The sequence below is a fragment of the Cucurbita maxima genome, unplaced genomic scaffold, assembly GCF_002738345.1.
Source record: "Cucurbita maxima cultivar Rimu unplaced genomic scaffold, Cmax_1.0 Cma_Scf00056, whole genome shotgun sequence".
Taxonomy (NCBI): domain Eukaryota; kingdom Viridiplantae; phylum Streptophyta; class Magnoliopsida; order Cucurbitales; family Cucurbitaceae; genus Cucurbita; species Cucurbita maxima.
The window spans coordinates 775,197-793,823 of record NW_019272072.1 but is presented as its reverse complement, the minus strand read 5'-3'; the positions used below and the strand labels follow the sequence as shown (position 1 = coordinate 793,823).

General features: G+C 33.4%; 1 non-coding gene across 1 annotated transcript; it reads right to left on the bottom strand.

Moving 5' to 3' along the window:
• Positions 1-11,121: 11,121 nt before the first annotated feature.
• On the bottom strand, positions 11,122-11,193 carry TRNAP-AGG. Its single transcript has one exon. It is a non-coding gene; the product is annotated as a tRNA-Pro (tRNA).
• Between the last annotated feature and the right edge of the window lie 7,434 nt (positions 11,194-18,627).

Here is an 18,627-nt window from a genome sequence, read left to right as displayed (position 1 = left end):
ATTCATCCAAGAGATTTCTACCAGTATTTCTTAACAAAGAGTCCAAGGGGGCAAATCCATCCAAGAGATTTCTACCAGTATTTCTTAACAAAGAGTCCAAGGAGGCAAATCCATCCAAGAGATTTCTACGAGTATTTCTTAACAAAGAGTCCAAGGGGGAAAATCTATCCAAGAGATTTCTACCAGTATTTCTTAACAAAGAGTCCAAGTGGGCATATCCATCCAAGAGATTTCTACCAGTATTTCTTAACAAAGAGTCCAAGGGGGCAAATCCATCCAAGAGATTTCTACCAGTATTTCTTAACAAAGAATCCAAGGGGGCAAATCCATCCAAGAGATTTCTACCAGTATTTCTTAACAAAGAGTCCAAGGAGGCAAATCCAAGAGATTTCTACCAGTATTTCTTAACAAAGAGTCCAAGGGGGCTACTTGCCTCGTCGTCGACGTTTGGGACCTCCATTCTTGAGCTTCCAGTATCTGAATTACTTCAAATTTACTTCCACATACTCCCTATTGTGTCAGTAATCATAATATTTTTCATGAGAATCGGTCCGGAATGGGGTTAAAATTGAGAAAACCTGTGAAAAGATCAAATTTTGAGTTGACTTGGACAATTTAGTTGAACTGCCCGTATCATCGTTTTCTTCCTTTAAACAGGAAGAAGATGCGCATTTTTCGCATATCCGCCATCTGAAACTCAGCCTGTACAGCCACATGTACAGCATTTCTCTCCTCGATTTCTTCGTGAAACTTATTGGGTAAGATATTCGCTAGGAATTTATTTGATACATTCTCGTGGATCGTAGCCTAAGATATTCGCTTCCAAAGTCATCTGATTTTTCGCTGGAGATAAAGTCAAGGATTTCTTATTAGGTAGTTGATTCTAGAAGTTTCAAGGCCCTATTTCTTCATTGAACCTCTTCCATATCCTTTCTTCAGGCTAAAGGAATTGGTTTGGAGGAACGTCTTTGAGTGTAGGATCTTAATTTCTAGAAATCGTTCTCGGTATGCAACTCACTTGAAATGCCAGATTTTCGATCTCGTGGGTAGCTTGTTCTATGACGTTTCAGCTCTCGATTCCTTCATCAAGTTTACTCAACTTCTTCTTCTGAAGCTAGAGGAATCCTTAATTTAAAGGAACAGAGATCGTAGTTAGGAATTCGACTCTTATCCCCAATTTAATTTCGAAACCTATTTCCTTCAATTCAGCACGCTCTCAAGGTTATTTTTTTTCGTGGCCTTCTATGGAAGCATTCCTTGGAGGTGCAGAAACAGATTGGAATCATTCTTGCTCGACGAGTCATCATGTATCAACGAATTGGATTTTCAAGTTTTTCTTGAAGTTCTTCAATGGCGGATTGAATTAGGGGAATGGATTCTAGGCACCTTCAGCACTCTATTCCTTCATAGAACTTGTGGGTAATCTTGTTGAGAAACTGTAGGAATAAGTTTGAAGAGAAATGGTGGAGGATTGCTCCCGAATTTGGAAGAAATCTGAGAGTAGGAGACCCACAATCTAAACACTTATTACCTTCGATTGGGGGATCGACCTTTCTCGATTCTTATTCCATATTGTTGCTCCTACTTCAGACTTTATAGGAGGAGCTTAAACCGACATTGAGAGCTTCAGAATCTTCATTATTTAGAGATCGAACTTGTTGGATAATTTTTAGGAGATATCAAATCCAATCATAGCCTTACCGACCTTGGCTTTGAATACTAGTTGTTGGATGTGATGATCCGTGCGTGTTCGTTCTAGATCATATCAAATTTTGGATGAGATCTGATGGTTGAGATTTGAGTTAGAAGGAATTTTCTCAGATGGTCACGGTAGATGCTCTGATTCTAATTAGAGTGGCATTTATGTGATTATCCATTCTTCCAGGGGTATTTTGGTAATTTCCCACTTTCCGAATATTTTATTATTATTTTTCTCAAAAAATCCACAATTTTTCTACAAATTCCTCATCCATTTTTTTATCATTTTCCCCTAATTTTGAATCTTGAGGTTCCTTCTAGATAAGGAATTACAAATCGGGAAAGATATTTGATAATTGATAAAAATGACTTTTTTGCCTTTTTCATTTACTTTTTCCTTTCCAATTCTTTTCAAAAGGCCTTTTAACTCCTTGAAATCACTTGGTAGGGTAGTCACTTGACTAAGTACCTTGTTCTTCCTTAATCCTTTAATTTTTTTCCTTTCTATCCTTTGGGTCTTTCATGAGTGGCTTATACTTATGGGAGCTAATTTCCTTCATTTTTTGGGTGTTACATATACATACTCTTACAAACACAAAATAAGAAGCAGACTTAAAAGAAGAAAAAAAAAATACTAGATTAAAAACAGAGTTAGTCCATGGCCCACACTCCAAAGTCTGCTCTCATCCACGACCAACTCTTAGTTACTTGAAAACAAATGATAAACATGGAGTGAGTAAAACTTAGTAATTCCGAAACCATTACTTCTTGCTATGTTTTCAGGATCTTATACTAATACTGAAAATCATTCCCCTAAAATGACCTTCAATTTTCTCCCCCATGAACACAATTTTCTCCTCATCTATCTTTTTTTAAACACTTTTAAAAGTTAAACATAGTTTTGACATTTTTTTTTTAATTCACCAGTATTTTTTTTTTTTAAATTATGAGTTTTTTTTAGATAAAGTGCAAAGTTCGATGGTTTTTTTATTAATTTAGCATATAATTTAAAAAAAAATACAAATTTTTGTTCATTAAGTTAATATTTATTTTATTAAAATACATAACACCACATCAAAATTAATTTATTTGGAATAAAATTAAAACTAAAAAATCAATTTATTTTAAACTAAAAAATTAATTTATTTTAAAACTAAAAAGTATACTTGGTTTGACTAAAACATCCCTTATCCCAACTATAAAGAATTTAATTCCAAGTTCTCTTCTAATAGACAAACGATTTATTAACCTCTGTGGTAAGATTTCACTTCATCAATTTAAGTAGCGTTCAACTATAAATATCGAATTTTAAAGTATTCCTCAGTAAAGCAAATCTGTTGAAACTATCTATCAAAGGTGTTCCATAATGAGTTGTGTAGAAGTGTTTCCTTCAATTCTAATTCCAATTAAGGATAATGACAAAAAAGTGCAAGAGGCCAGAAGGTTTGTAGTGGAAGAAAATAACAAGAGTCATGGACATCGTTTGGTTTACTAGCTGTATCATGTGTCTTATTCATGGTTACTTAAATCTCATTGAATTGGTGCGCCTTTCACATCAGAGACATTTGTGCCTTAAACCGAGCTCTTTGCAATAGCGAACTTATTAAAAACTCTTTGCTTGCTGCAACATTTGCTTAACATAATTGGACCAAAGGACGGTATGGACGACCATAGCTCACTGTATTGGTCCCCAATCATGAAGTGTGACGTCAGATCTTTGTGAAAACCATATTCATTAACTATAACATGGCAAGAAATTTTTTATGTTTTGACTGGGCATGTCATATTCTGTTGTTCTTATATATCTTTAGTTATCGGTGATTAAAGAAAAGAAGTATAGACATGGTTTCCAACCAACCCTTCATTTATAGTTAGTTCGACGAATGAGTTTTTGTTATCATTTTATCGTTAACCCTTCCGCTCGATTTTGTGTTATGATATCATATAGGGAATGAGAAGCGACCTTACTTAGACAAAATTATATACCGTTTGATAATTATTGTTGATAACAAAGATAAATTGAATTATAAGCATTTTAAGTTCGAAAGTAACAAATTACTTGTACACTTCATATTCTTTATATAACCATAAGGAAGGGAGGGATAGAAAAGATACTCATAATATCATTATGACTATGCCATATTTCATTAATAAAAGAGAATAATACACCCACAAACACACACGTACACACACGTATATTTCGAGAGAGAGAGGGCTTATTATAAGTAGAGATAGCATTCTAGTAGTTTTATTGCTACTTGGGGACAAGGAACTCGAGAACTTCTTTAAAAGATGAGAGCTTATAAGTGGCGATGGATATATTATATGCACAAAAAGAAAGTTCTACACCTTTGTAATAAAAGACCAAGGAATATCATCGTTATTTATAACTTCTATCACAATAATATAAATTCTACGAGGACAACGTTCTCTAGTCATACCAACCAGACCATTCACCACACACTTGTAGATGAAACGATGTCCACTATTCTCGTTATTCTTTTCAACTACGAACCTTCCTGCATTTTGCACTACTAGGATATTCACATCCTTAATTGGTACTAGAGCATCTAAAGGCAACCATTCCACACGGCTCATTCTAACAACTTTGGTAAATAGTTCCAAGAGACATTGTTAGACCGATTTGTTCATGAATACTTAAGAATTTGATATTTATAGTTGTAGTTGAACCCTACTTAAATTGATGAAGTGAAATCTTACAATAGAGTCTAATAAAGCGTTTGTCCATTAGAATAGGTTGGAATTAAATTCTTTATAGTTCGAGATAATAGTTGTATTCTTTATGTCATTGAGATTGGTGTTACTAGTACTTGTTAGTATATTTGAGTATAAATATTAAAATGATTAGTTATTAAATATTGTTTGAATTAAAGCGTTTATAATTCAAATGATCTTCATAACCTAATTCATAAAAAATAAATAAAATAATTAGGAAGCATTTATGTTCTAGATCAAAATTAGATGCATTTAAAAAGAACTAGCGGTAACTACTTTATTCATCGTCCTTTAATCCTAAAAGTAACTTAAAATATTGCAATCGCCTATTATGAAATTAGGCCCGAACTAAAAAATTAATATTTTTAAAAGATGGAAAAATTCATAAGCCATCCAAAATATGTATTCAAAGATGAAGAATTCACAACAACAATCACAAACAATATTAATTAGCATCTTGTCTTTTGGTTTGTCACATTTTCAAACATGAACAAACCTCAATTTCGAGTTGGTGAGTATTATGGATCATAATCGACAGTACTTTGCAAGTAGCTTTGAGAGTTCACAAAAGGTCGAAAGTTGAATTTCTTCAGAATGGTAACCAAATAACGGATGATTATTGTTGAATTTCCAAAAAATACACCACAAATTTCATTTATAGATATAAATGGAACCATTGATATAAAACTCTTATTATATAATTGCATCTTCACTAACAAACCCACCTCAGAGTGATCATCTGCAAATTAAGAAGCGTTCCTAAATTACTCAAAAGTGAACTTTTAAGACAAATGAAGCTATATTTGAGCAAGAAAAATCATGTTACATGTGTCTGGGATACCACGGAGACACCAATGCAAGCAATCACTACCACCCGAAGTTTCTTTGATATTGTAGTTGGATCTATGAGACTCATCCCTCAGATGTGAAAGAGTAGTTATATCCAACATTCTTACTTGTGTGCCTCTTACGGAACTCTCAACAAATGGATCGCTTGACACAACTTATATTGCCGATAATCATCACTTACATCCAAAACTTGAGTATAGCGGTCGACTATCGTCAAGGACCCATTCACCATTTCCATTCCTAACGATGGAAAAGTTTTATTACATTCATTTCTTTCTTCTTTCTAACTTCTTCATTCTCACATTTAACTTTTTCTTATTAAAAAAAAAAAAAAAAAAACTGAAAAAGGAGAAAGAAGGAAGAAGAAAAAAGAAAACCCTTAATTTTGAAAGCTTATCAAATACTCTTTGACCGATGTAAAGAAAGCTTGAGAATAATTTATTCTCACGTCCCTCTTTGACACTTGTTGGATATATATCTATCCTTCACATGTCGTATCATAATCATATCATATCGTAAACACTTTGTGGTTATATCCTTCCCAAACTTATCATAGATTTAACGTCCTTAGACATACACAGTTGTGTCGTTACCTGAACGTACCTTAGTCATAACGTTATAGGAACGTATCCTAACGCTATCATTCTATATCCCTTTCTACCCATAACCTAATCGTATTTTTTTATGAATCCATCGTGACCATATTGTTTTTATCAATCTGTCATGACCATAGCACTTCGATACGTAACCAAACCATAACGTTTCATGAACATGTCTTACTCCTATCGTTACATTACGTAACCAAATATACCATTGAACACATGGTACCGTAATTATTATCATACAATTCACATATTATAACATATCATAAGCATATCGATTCACAAACATTTCACACATATCAATATATATGACACTTGCAGAACCACGGGCACAGTCAACATCAAATATAACCATATGGATGGTAATGCCACCTACCTGATTAGCTTAGGCTAGTGTCCCCAATTTATCCTTAAGAAAGTTCGATTTGTCCTTTGTATTAAAGTCAACCTATATGAACCATGACATCAATTTATATCATTTCTCTGAGTTTTATGATGTTCTAGTGTTAGATTTCATGGGAATATTGCATGAGTAAAGTCTTGAAATGTCTATATATTTAACACTTTCCAAATCTTGATTTTTGGCTGTTTGTTTTTTTTTTTTTTTATAATTATGTTAGCAATTAGCCAATTTAATCAATTCTTCCTTTATGTTTTTTTTTTAAATTATGTTACCTATTACTTTTGGCTAATTTAATCTATTCTATTTATTTATTTTATTTTATTTTTTTTCTATTGATGGACATATCTTTCTAAAACATACTAAATAAAACTAAATAATTGGTTAAAAGAGGATATAAGATATAACTTATGGTTAAATCTCTTTCCATATGAGAATAACTCATTCTCATTTCCATCTTTGCAACCATGTATAAATTAAGGATTTTATTTCTCTTTGGTCAAAACCATCCTTAAAGGACAAAATTGAAGTTGTAGTTAGTCCATTATAATATTTGACGTGCTAGTTTTCAAACTACTTTAAATGGGTGTAAAGAAACCATGGGAATAACTTAGTGTCACTAATATGACACGTGTTGGGCATGTACTGAACACATGTTGATACAATACATACATTACAAATTTATAATCCAGCATTTCGTATCAGACACTTGACTTTAAATATATTTTGAGAGTGAACCGTACATTAAGCTTTTTTTTAAGTATACAAATATATAAACTTATTTATATGAATTTATTTCTAATATAAAATTGATAAATATTTTGAAATAATTCTTTTTAATTAATGTATCATTGTCACATCAGTGTCCTAGTTTTTTAAAAATGACATGTTACCATATTTTTTTGGTATCATGTTTATGTCTCGTATCTATATCTCATTTTTATTTTTGTGACTCTGAGATATTTTGCTTTTATAAATAGATATCTTCACGAAAATAAGTTTAATTTATGTTGAGATGGAGAATAAAAATTGACACTTAAGGGCGTTGATACTTGCGACTTTGATTCTTCTTAATGTGAAGCTTGCATCTTGCAATTACTTGGGTAGAGAATGTGTTTCACTTAAAATTCACTCAAGAGAAAATAATCGAATAACGAACAATATTCGAGAGAGGATAACTTTTTTTTTTTAATATTTGAGAAATAAGAAAGAATAAAAATTAAAACATGGCATGAATGACATCTTCTTGAATCTTTGTTTTGTTCTGGTAAATGTATAAAAAAAAAATCTTATACATTTTTAGATATAATTTAAGATTACCTATTTAATAAAACTCCATCCAAATTTTTACTGATAAATTTAATTATTATTTGTATACAATTGTTAATATGTAAGAAAATATATGTACAAAATGTTTATACTATTGGTAATACACTAGTCTCGGTTGTTTGACTAAAACAATGCAACCATTGTCCAAACTAAACAATTTGATTCGAAGCTATTTCCTAACAGAGGGAGGCTCAATTAGACTTTGTTGTAAGATTCGACCATATCAATTTTGAATAGCGTTCTCCACAATTATAAATATCGAACTCCAAAGTATTCACGAGCAAAGTAAGTTTGTTGAAACTATCTATAAAAGTGTTCCAAAGTGAGTTGTGGAGAAGATTTGCCTTAAAATCTAGTTCCAATTAAGGATATCAACGATGAAGAAGTGCAAGCTATTGGAAGGTTGGCCGTGGAAAATTTCAGAGGTGGTAGATATAATTTAATTTACAAGCGTGTGGTGAACGGTCTTTTTAGTCCCATATAGGCTTTGACCCCAAATTTTATATTATTGTGATAGATGCTATAAATGACAATAATATTCATTGGTCCTCTCTCTATATGTGCTTGTGGGACATTACTCTCTTTTATCTATCAACAACATTACTCTCTTTTATCTATAAAAATGACATAGCCATAATGATATAATAATCCTTATATATGTATTTTTTCTTTTGGGTATCGATCTCCTACCTCTCACATGCTAAGCAAGCGCTCTACCATCTGAGCTACATCCCCACAATTTTTGCATCACAAAACCCTAAATTTTCCGTCATCAATAATAGTGAAAATGAAGAAATATTGCTACCCAACATGTCATGAATAAGGAAAAAATTGAAAAGAAATAATATATTTAATAATAGATAGCCATATTTTGGGAGATGCATGGTATCAATCCCCATACCTCTCGCATGCAAAACGAGCACTCTACCCTCTGAGCTACATCCCCATGATTTTAACATTATAAAACCCTAGCTATAGTATGATTACTTGAATAAAGTTATTATTGTTGTTTATTCAATAAAGATTGTTATTGAATAAAATGAATTTTACGATCATTAATCTAAATCCAATAAACTAAGAACACTCTAGCTATAGTATGATTACTTGAACTATATGTAGAGACATAAGAGTTGATAAGGCTGAGTACCTTATTCTGGGGACACTATGGATGCGGCCCACTTTTGTATATGATATAAACAATGTGATCAGTAAAATTGTACATGTGGAGATATGTGTGTGGGGGCGTCCTATGCAATGAGTATTGCATAAGATCGAACCATGAAGAAAATCACTCTCACTTCATAATGTCATTTACTATTGAGACTGATTTTCTTTTCATTCGATGACCTAGGTAACTCGATCTTAATTCTAAGCTAACCATGAACTCCTTTTTATTCGAAATTATCCTTATATTTGCATGGGTGAGAGTGGCTTAAGTTCGCTGACTCAATAAGCCTCCCATTTCAGGGGTAAGACTGAGTAAATGGCTGGGGACGTGGGGCTGACTCTAGGTCTTGAACAAGGGGCTCCACCCTCTCATTGGCCTGAGAGGGATTCGGTTTACTGGTTGGACCACAAACCAATTGTTCATTAGAGGATTAGTGAGACATAAGAAACAAGAGGTAACTTCAGGGGTAAAACGGTAAATTGGCCCAGCTCTAGTTACGAACAACCTGTGAAGGATAGACTTACTAATCATGGTTATATCAAATGGACAAAAATATATCTATAGTGAGGGGAGTGCAACTACTAGGCTATAGTGGAATGTCCTAGTAGTTAACGAATGTTGGTTAACAAGGTTAATGAGTTTAACCGGTTAATCTTGAATCATTGGAGCCCATGATCTATAGGTCCATTAGGTCCCTCTACTAGCTCATATCGAACTAAACCATAGAACAGTGTGACGAGTGAGTTCGAAGTGTTCGAATTCAAATTAGGGAGAATGCACTACATATATACAATATATTTAACCGCATTTTTTGGTTTATTTACGAATTAAACAAAAAGATTGAATCTGAACGTTTTCATTCGTGTTATCCGCCAAGGAAATGATCAAGGAATTCTCTATACACGGCTGAGAGATGACCGTATTGTTGCACATTCTGAATAAAGTACCGTAGGCAAGCGAAGCTTTTGAAAATAAAAGCGTGTAGAACTCAGATCCACTTTCTCTTCGATTCGTAAACTTCAGATCTGATATTCCTTTCATCTCCGAGTGATTGAGAAAGAATTTGAGCCTGGCGTGCATCCGGTTCAGTCAACAATAAGGTACAAAGCTGATTTATTAAATGGGCTTGAAGTTCCATTATCGTTAGGTCGAAGATCTCTACTAGGTTTAGTGCACTTTGGTAGTTGCGAATGTTGTCGTAATCAAATGTCTTTCTCATTCGACATTCTCTCTTACCAAGCACTCATACTCGCCAGGGTCGAGGAGACAATCCTTGAGCTAATTGGGCTTTGAGATTGCGTATATGCGAAAAGAGCTCGCTTTCAACTTTCTACCTCGGTGTTTTGTGCCCAGTTCTGGTTCAGAAAAGGGTCTGATCTCTTTCATTGGAGCACATTGATGCCAAAGGAGTCTTCTGAACCGGTGGAGAGGCTATGATGACTTCAGGCTATTCAAATAGCATGACTGATACCACAAAGAAATGGTCTCTAAGTCACACTAGTGGAATAGGTTTTTCATAATAATTATCTCGATATATTATACCAAAAACCTGTCTGATGACTAATAAGGTAAGGGGTTTCAAAATACAAAAGAATGACAATTCGTGTGATAGAAAAGGAGATCTTCATTTTTTTTTCAGTGTGCACGGTTCGCCTGCCTTCTTGACCACAGATAGGCTATAGGGCTTTGCACTTCGGCCCCTGAGAATACCACATCAAGGTGACAGGATTCGAACCTATGGCTCTCTGAAACTTCTTCATCGGTTATTTGGGCGCATCTTCCTTAAAAGAATTGTGACGACAGTGGACAACATAATGGAAAGTTTCTAGAAAGAATACAATAGAACAATTTGTGTAATGCTCTTTTTGAAGTCGGGCTCGAAACGATCTTTATTCTTCCAAGATTATGTTTCATTCTCTATTCTCATCTTCTTGGTTCAATGTTTAAAAACCACATTTTAAATCATATTATCTTGCCTAATTCATTTTGATATAGTATTGTTGGAGGCATTTTGAGAATCGAACTTGAGGCCTTTACACCCAAAAAAATAATCATACCACTAGACCAAATGCGTTTATAGTAGATCTAAACTTCTTAGTTGCTAGTCTATATATTTTCCGTGCCTCAATATATATGAAATTTATACTAGTTAAAGTTGTGCATTGCCACGCATTCCTTTGGGTTAGGCCCCATTGATAATTATTTTACAACTATTCTATTTCTTTTCATATATTACACTTCGTTGAATTGCATTCTTTACAACTATTCTATTTCTTTTCATATATTACACTTCGTTGAATTGCATTCTTTGAGGCTCATCTTTTGATGAATTGAACATAGGGGCATTCCGAGAATTGAACTCGGGACCTCTCGCACCCTAAGCGAGAATCATACCACTAGACTAAATGCCCTTTAAAAAAAATGCAACATTTTTAATACCTACTCAATATATTTTTTTCTCTCAAGTTTAAAATCTATTTTCTTGAGCGGTTGTTGGACTATAAAACAAAAAGTTGATGGTCTAGTATTTTACTTGTAAGTAAGGTATGTAATATTGAATTGTTCTAATATGCAAGTGTTATCAAATAAATTGCAACCCAACAAATGAATCAAACAAATCAGTTTGGGTTGGGTTGGATTTATTCGTCTCAGTTCATCAATTTGTTTCATTTAATTCTTCTATTTTGCTTCGTATGACAAAAAAAATGAAGTTGTATTGAATGTACCTTAGTTTGATTTATGATAAACTCATATGAAATATAATTGCATTAATAGTACTAAGAGTTGGAGTCTATAAACATTTCATGAACTTAAGTGCAACTCATATTTCATTAAAGACGAGATAAACTTTAGTTAAGTAACTGGAACTTTAAATTACTTCATGTAGAGCTTCAATTACTCTAGGTTAGTTACTATCTTTAGGATTGACTAATCAGTTCTTGGATTTAGAGGATTGTTTTTTGTAATTTTCAACTACAACTTATGTTTTCAAATTTTTTTGGTCATAATTTAGGTAGTGGTTGTATATTATGGATGAACACTAGAATTTCTAACCATAAAATTTGTTTGGATGAAATTTTAGTTAAAGTTGCAAATTTTACTTCTTGCTAGTAAAAAATTTGTTTCTTAGCATAATATGAATTTAGTAGAAGAGTTATTAGGAATAGGATTGGAGAAAGAAATTTTATTTAAAATAATAAACCGACCCAAGTTCATCTTTGTTGTTGTCTAATTGTGATTTTGAAAAAAGCTTAACTAATATGAAGTATCAAGGTAAATCAAGAATATATCCTACACGTCATTTAAGATGACCATAAAATGAAGTTAAATTGAACTTATTTTTAGTTTCATGTTTGGTAGGTTTAAAATGAAGCATAATTGTATTAATGATATTAAAGAGAAATTCATGTTTTATTAGAAGAGACCAACTTCATTTAAGGTACTAGGAGTTTAAATTACTTCCATTGTTATTTCAATCAATCCACAATGATTATAAATTTAGGGTTGGCTAATTGGACATCAATTATCAACTTTATGTTATAATTTAGGTAGTAGCCATTATAATATTAATGAGCATAAGAGTTACAATTCTTCCATGGACCATATGTGTTATAGTTAAATGAATATATATATATATATATATATATTATGTATGTCGAGGTCTGGACAAATCACAAAATAGTAAGGAACACCATTGTCAATGTTAGAGCCACTCACAACTAATGATGGAGACCGATGAAAAATATTTTAACATCCACATTTACAGAGTTTCTCTCCTCGATTTCTTCCTGAAACTTAAAGATGTGTGTTACAAGGAAGGGCTAGGGATTAATTTGATACCTTCTCGTGGATCGTAGCCTAAGATATTCGCTTCAAAAATTCATCCAAAATCTGATTTATCGCTTGAGATAAAACAAAGGATTTCTTATTGGGCAGCCGATTTTAGAGGTTTCAAGGCTCTATTTCTTCATTGAACCACTTCCATATCCTTTCTTAAGGCTAAAGGAATTGGTTTGGAGGAACGTCTTTGAGTGTAGTACCTTAATTTCCAGAAAACATTCTCGGTATGCAACTCACTCAAAACGCCAGATTTTCGATCTCATGGGTAGCTTATTCTAAGATGTTTCAGCTCTCGATTCCTTCATCAAGTTTACTCAACTTCTTCCTCTGAAGCTAGAGGAATCCTTAATTTGAAGGAAAAGAGATCGTAGATAAGAATTTGACTCTTATCCCCAAATTTAATTTCGAAACCTATTTCCTTCAATTCGGCACGCTCTCGAGGCTATTTTTCTTCGTGGTCTTCTATGAAAGCATTCCTTGGAGGTGCAGAAATTGATTAGAATCATTCTTGCTCGACGAATCATCATGTATCCTCGGATTGGATTTTCAAGTTTTTCTTGAAGTTCTTCAATGGTAGATTGAATTGGGAAGGAATGGTTTCGAGGCACTTTCAACACTTTATTCCTACATAGAACTTGTGGGTAATCTTGTTCAGAAACGGTAGAAATAAGTTTGAAGAGAAATGGTGGAGGATTGATCTCGAATTTGGAAGAAATCTGAGAGTAGGAGACCCATAATCTAAACGCTTATTGCCTTCGATTGGGGGATTTACCTTTCTCGATTCTTATTCCTTACTGTTGCTCATACTTTAGACTTTATAGGAGGAGCTTAAACCGACATTGAGAGCTCTTGAATCTTCGTTATTTAGAGATCGAACTTTCTGGATAATTTTTTGGAGATATCAACTCCGATCATAGCCTTATCGACCTTGGCTTTGAATACTAGTCGTTGGATGTAATGATCCGTGCGTGTTCGTTCTAGATCATATCAAATTTTGGAGGAGATCCAATGGTTGAGATTTGAGTTCGAAGGATTTTACTCAATGGTCACTGTAGATGCTCTGATTCTAATTAGAGTGGCATTTCTGTAATTATCAATTCTTCTAGGGGTATTTTGGTAATTTGCCACTTTCCGAATATTTTATTATTATTTTTCTCGAAAAATCCATAATTTTTGTACAAATTCCTCATCGCTTTTTGATAATTTTCCCCTTATTTTGAATCCTTAGGTTCCTTCAAGATAAGGAATTACAAATTCGGTAAGATTTTATATAATTGATAAAATGACTATTTTGCCCTTTTCATTTACTTTTTCCTTTCCAATCCTTTTCAAAAGGCCTTTCAACTCCTTGAAATCACTTGTTAGGGTACTGACTTGACTAAGTCTCTTGTTCTTGCTTAATCCTTTAATTTTTTTCCTTTCTATCCTTTGGGTCTTTCATGAGTGGCATATTCTTATGGGAGCTAATTTCCTTCATTTTTGGGGTGTTACATATACATACTCGTGACAAACACAAAATGAGAAGCAGACTCAAAAGAAGAACAAAAAATACTAGATTAAAAACAGAGGTTAGTCCATGGCCCACACTCCAAAGTCTGCTCTCATCCACGACCAACTCTTAGTTACTTGAAAGAAAATGATAAACATGGAGTGAGTAAAACTTAGTAAGTAGCCTACTAGTAGGTTCTTAATCGCGACTTTAAGCTATGATATTACTTCTTGTTATGTTCTTAATCGCGACCTTAAGCTAGGAGAGTGTCAAACTAAATATTTGAATGTCACGTGCTTACTCTCCACATTCACTGCACCTGTTTCCATTTGCATAAGCTAACTATTCAATAAAAAATTAGTTATTATTTATTTTAAAAATTTCAATGTATAATGAATTAGAGGAAATACTTTTACACATGAATTTTGATTTTTAATTTTTGCGGGGATACTCAGTTGGGACTGAATATCTGAAGGTTACATGTTTAATTCACGTTCACCGCACTTGGTTTATGTTGCATAAGTCCATTAAGTTGCATAAATTTATTCAATCTAAAATTAGTGATTATTTCTTTTTAAAATATAATGAATTAGCGGAAATACCTTTACTTATGATTTTTTTTTCAAATATTAGCGAGGATAACTCAGTTTGAAAGTGTCAGACTGAAAATCTAAAGGTCACGTGTTCAATCCACCTTCTTCACCGCACCTGATTCAAGTCACATAACTTGACTCCTAACTATTCAATTTAAAATTAGTGATTATTTCTTTTTAAAATATCAATGAATTACCTAAATACATTTGCTAATGAGTTTTCATTCAAGGTCACGTGTTTGATCCACGTTCACTGCACCTGATTCAAGTGATTATTTCTTTTTAAAATATCAATGAATTACCTAAATACCTTTGCTAATGAGTTTTCATTCAAGGTCACGTGTTTGATCCACGTTCACCGCACCTGATTCAAGTTGACTAAGTTGCGTAACCTGACTATTCAATCTAAAATTAGTGATTATTTCTTTTTAAAATCTCAATGAAGTAGTGAAAATATCTTTACCGATGAATTTTTATTTTTAATGTTACCGGGGATAGCTCAGTTTTGAGAGCGTCAGTAAAGATCTGAAAATCATGTGTTTGATTCACTTCCACTGCACCTAATTCAAGTTGACTAACTTGCATAACCCGAATATTCAATTTAAAATTAGTGATTATTTCTTTTTAAAATTACTTGACTATTTAATCTAAATTTAGTGATTATTTCTTTTAAAATTCGAGAATTTTCATTTTCAATGTTACAAGGGATAGCTTACTTGGGAGAGCGTACTATTGAAGATTTGAAGGTCACGTGTTCGTTCGTTCGACCTTTACGACACCTGATTCAAGTAGTATAACTTAGTATCTTATCTAAATTTAAAGATGATTTCGTTTTAAAATTTCAATGAATTAGCGTAAATGATTTTACTGATGAATTATTTATTTGACTAAAGATAATTCATTATTTGACCATAAATGCACTATAAGACATTTAGTAAGACATTTAGTAAAACATTTAGTAAAATGTGGATTCCTAATTCTTTATTTGACTGTAAATGCACTATAAGACATTTAGTAAAATGACTCATTTTATTGCATGGAATAATAAAATTGATCTTCCCGTAGAATTGTCAATATATTCTACTTTTACTATTGCTAAGTTGAGTCCTTTTGATATAGGTGATGATTTTTCTGATTTGAGGACGAATCCTGAAGAGGGGGATGATGATAAGAATCACGGTGTACATTCTACTTTCAATGTTGCTGAGTTGAGTTCTTTTGATGTAGGTGATGATTTTTCTAATTCGAGGACGAATCCTTTTGAAGAGGGGGATGATGATAAGAATCACTGTGTTCCAACTGAACCTATTACACAACCCAAGGCCAAGAAGATTCAACAAGCATTCATACTTCATCTACAAAATTGGATAGACTAGATTCAACCATCATTTCATGTGTTACAATCTGAATCGTTTGAGTCAAGACCATTTGGAGATTCAAAAGTAAATATTTGCACGGTTGAAGTAGCGGATGAAGTTGCAAGCATCATTTCATGAGTGGTTAGAAAACTTTATTTATTATTTTAATTTCATAAAGTTTGTAATGCTCAAATTGGCTTCGTCTTCTGTGGAGATTTAAAAGGATCGAGATTAAATCACGGTCACTAACTTATTTTGTGGGGAGACTATAAATACCCACAAATTATTATGTAAAAGCATATTTGTGATCAATCAAATTGATCTCTCAAGTTGAGACGTTCCCCCTTATAGAAATGTGAGCATATCTTTGTCGTTTCTAAGTTTCATGCAATTCTTGTGGTAGATTGCATCTGAGTAATTTAATCAAGCCTTGATCAAGTTTGATTTGGAGTGACTCAATTTAGAAAAAGGTTCAAAATCTTGCTTCTCATGGTTGGATCTCATAATCTAATTCTAGCTTTTATATCTTGGTTGATCCAAATTTTGTATAAGAAGGTGGTAATTTCTTTAATACAAGGGTTCTTGCTTCTACAAAAGCTTGGCTCGTTGGGCTGAAGATTATGGTTGGTCTATCATCCTTCAACGAGATCTTCTATCCCCATGACTTGCTCTGATGCTGTCGTTCTTCTAATGCCGATGACACGTCCAGTTGTCGAGATTGGTAATGAGAGTTTGTAACCCATCCATTGAGGTTCTTGGAATGATTCTATAGCTTATCATTTTCATGTTGGGAGTTGGATCGTGGGTCTTGGGCGAAGGAATCCTTGGTTTACCGCCCTTCGAGTTGAAGGAAGTGTCATAAGGCTCATTTTTTTCCAATTTTTTTCAATTTTATTGATTTTATTTCAATTTTGTCAAACTCACTTGGGTGCTCATCTCAATCATTTCAGCCTTATTGGCATTCAATAAGAGAGTCCTTGGAAATAACCGGTAACTGTTCAACTAAATTATCACATTAACAATTTAAATCAAATAAAGTAACATTAACCATTTGAATTACCTCAACCCCACTTGTTGAACTTGACGAAATGTCTACAACATAACACTAACAAAGGTACAAAGTAACACAAATAAACGTACAAAGTACACAAATAAACGTTCAAAGTAACATTAACAAAGGTACAAAGTTCATAAAAGTCTTTTTAATCTAAAATACCATTGACCTTGACTATTATAGTGCCTTTCAAACGTAGGTAAAGTTTAAATTCGGGTCTCCTTGTCAAACTCACTTGGGTGCTAATCTCAACCATGATGGCGTTCAACAAGAGAGACCTCGAAAATAGTCCGATTATCGCATTAACCATTTGAATCACCTCAACCCAGTAGTTGAAATTGAACCAAATATATATAATATAACTCTAACAAAGGTACGAAGTTCATAAAAGTCTGTTTAATCAAAGATAGAAACTGTAAAATAAGATGAAATAAGAAAATAATATTCCATTGCCGATAATCAAACCCAGGCCTGCTGGGTGAAAGCCAAATATCCTGACCGCTGGACAACAATGAATTTTTGGTGTAGATGTCCTGAAGTCTTTTGTCAGATCGTTAAAGAGTTTTAGCATGATCTTTTGCTTAATGTCTAACTCTTCGACACGTCCTTCCCTATGTGTGTTAAAGTTCTTAGAGTTACCGCGACGTTTTGAGCTGTTTGATTGTGTGGCTCTTTCTTCAAAAGAGTCAACATCAAATGTTAGGTCTTTGATTGGCAACCCATCTAGGGGAGCGTCAATTGCATCGATTCCATCAACGATCTTCCAATGAGTTTATGGTTCATGACCCATTTTTTATACCATTCACCTTCGAGCACTACCATAGTTTTACATCGTCCATGAGATGCATTGCGGCTAATGTAACTCTCAGGTCATATGAGAAAGTTCCTGTAGCCCTCAACTCTTAGGTCGTATGATAGAGTTCTTAGAGCTACCACGACATTTCGAGGTGTTCGATCGTTTTGTTTTTTCTTCAAAAGAGTCAACATCAAACGTAAGGTCTTTAATTGGCAACCCATCCAGGGGAGCTTCGAATGCATCGATTCCATCAACGGTCTTCCCATGAGTTTATGATGCATGACCCATTTTTTATATCATCATCCTTCGAACGCCAACGTCCATGAGATGCATTGTGGCCAACGTTACTCTTAGATCCTATGAGCAAGTTCCTGTAACCTTCGAATATTGTTCTACGTCAAAAATAAAGTTTTTTAATTCCTTAGCATCCCGGTTCTCATTTAAGAGTGTGTTTTTGGATTTAGAGTTTGTTGCCCAACATGAGCTTGGCTTGGGGTGTGGTTCTCTACGACCCTGCTTGTCAAACTCACTCGGGTGCTCATCTCAGTCATCTCAGCCATGATGGCGTTCAACAAAAGAAACCTTAAAAATGACTGGATTATCACATCAACCATTTGAATCACCTCAACCTTGTTAAACGTAGTATAAATCATATTTGTATATAGTAAGATAATCTAGTGGTTTACTAGTTTGTTACCAAATCTATGTTTTACTG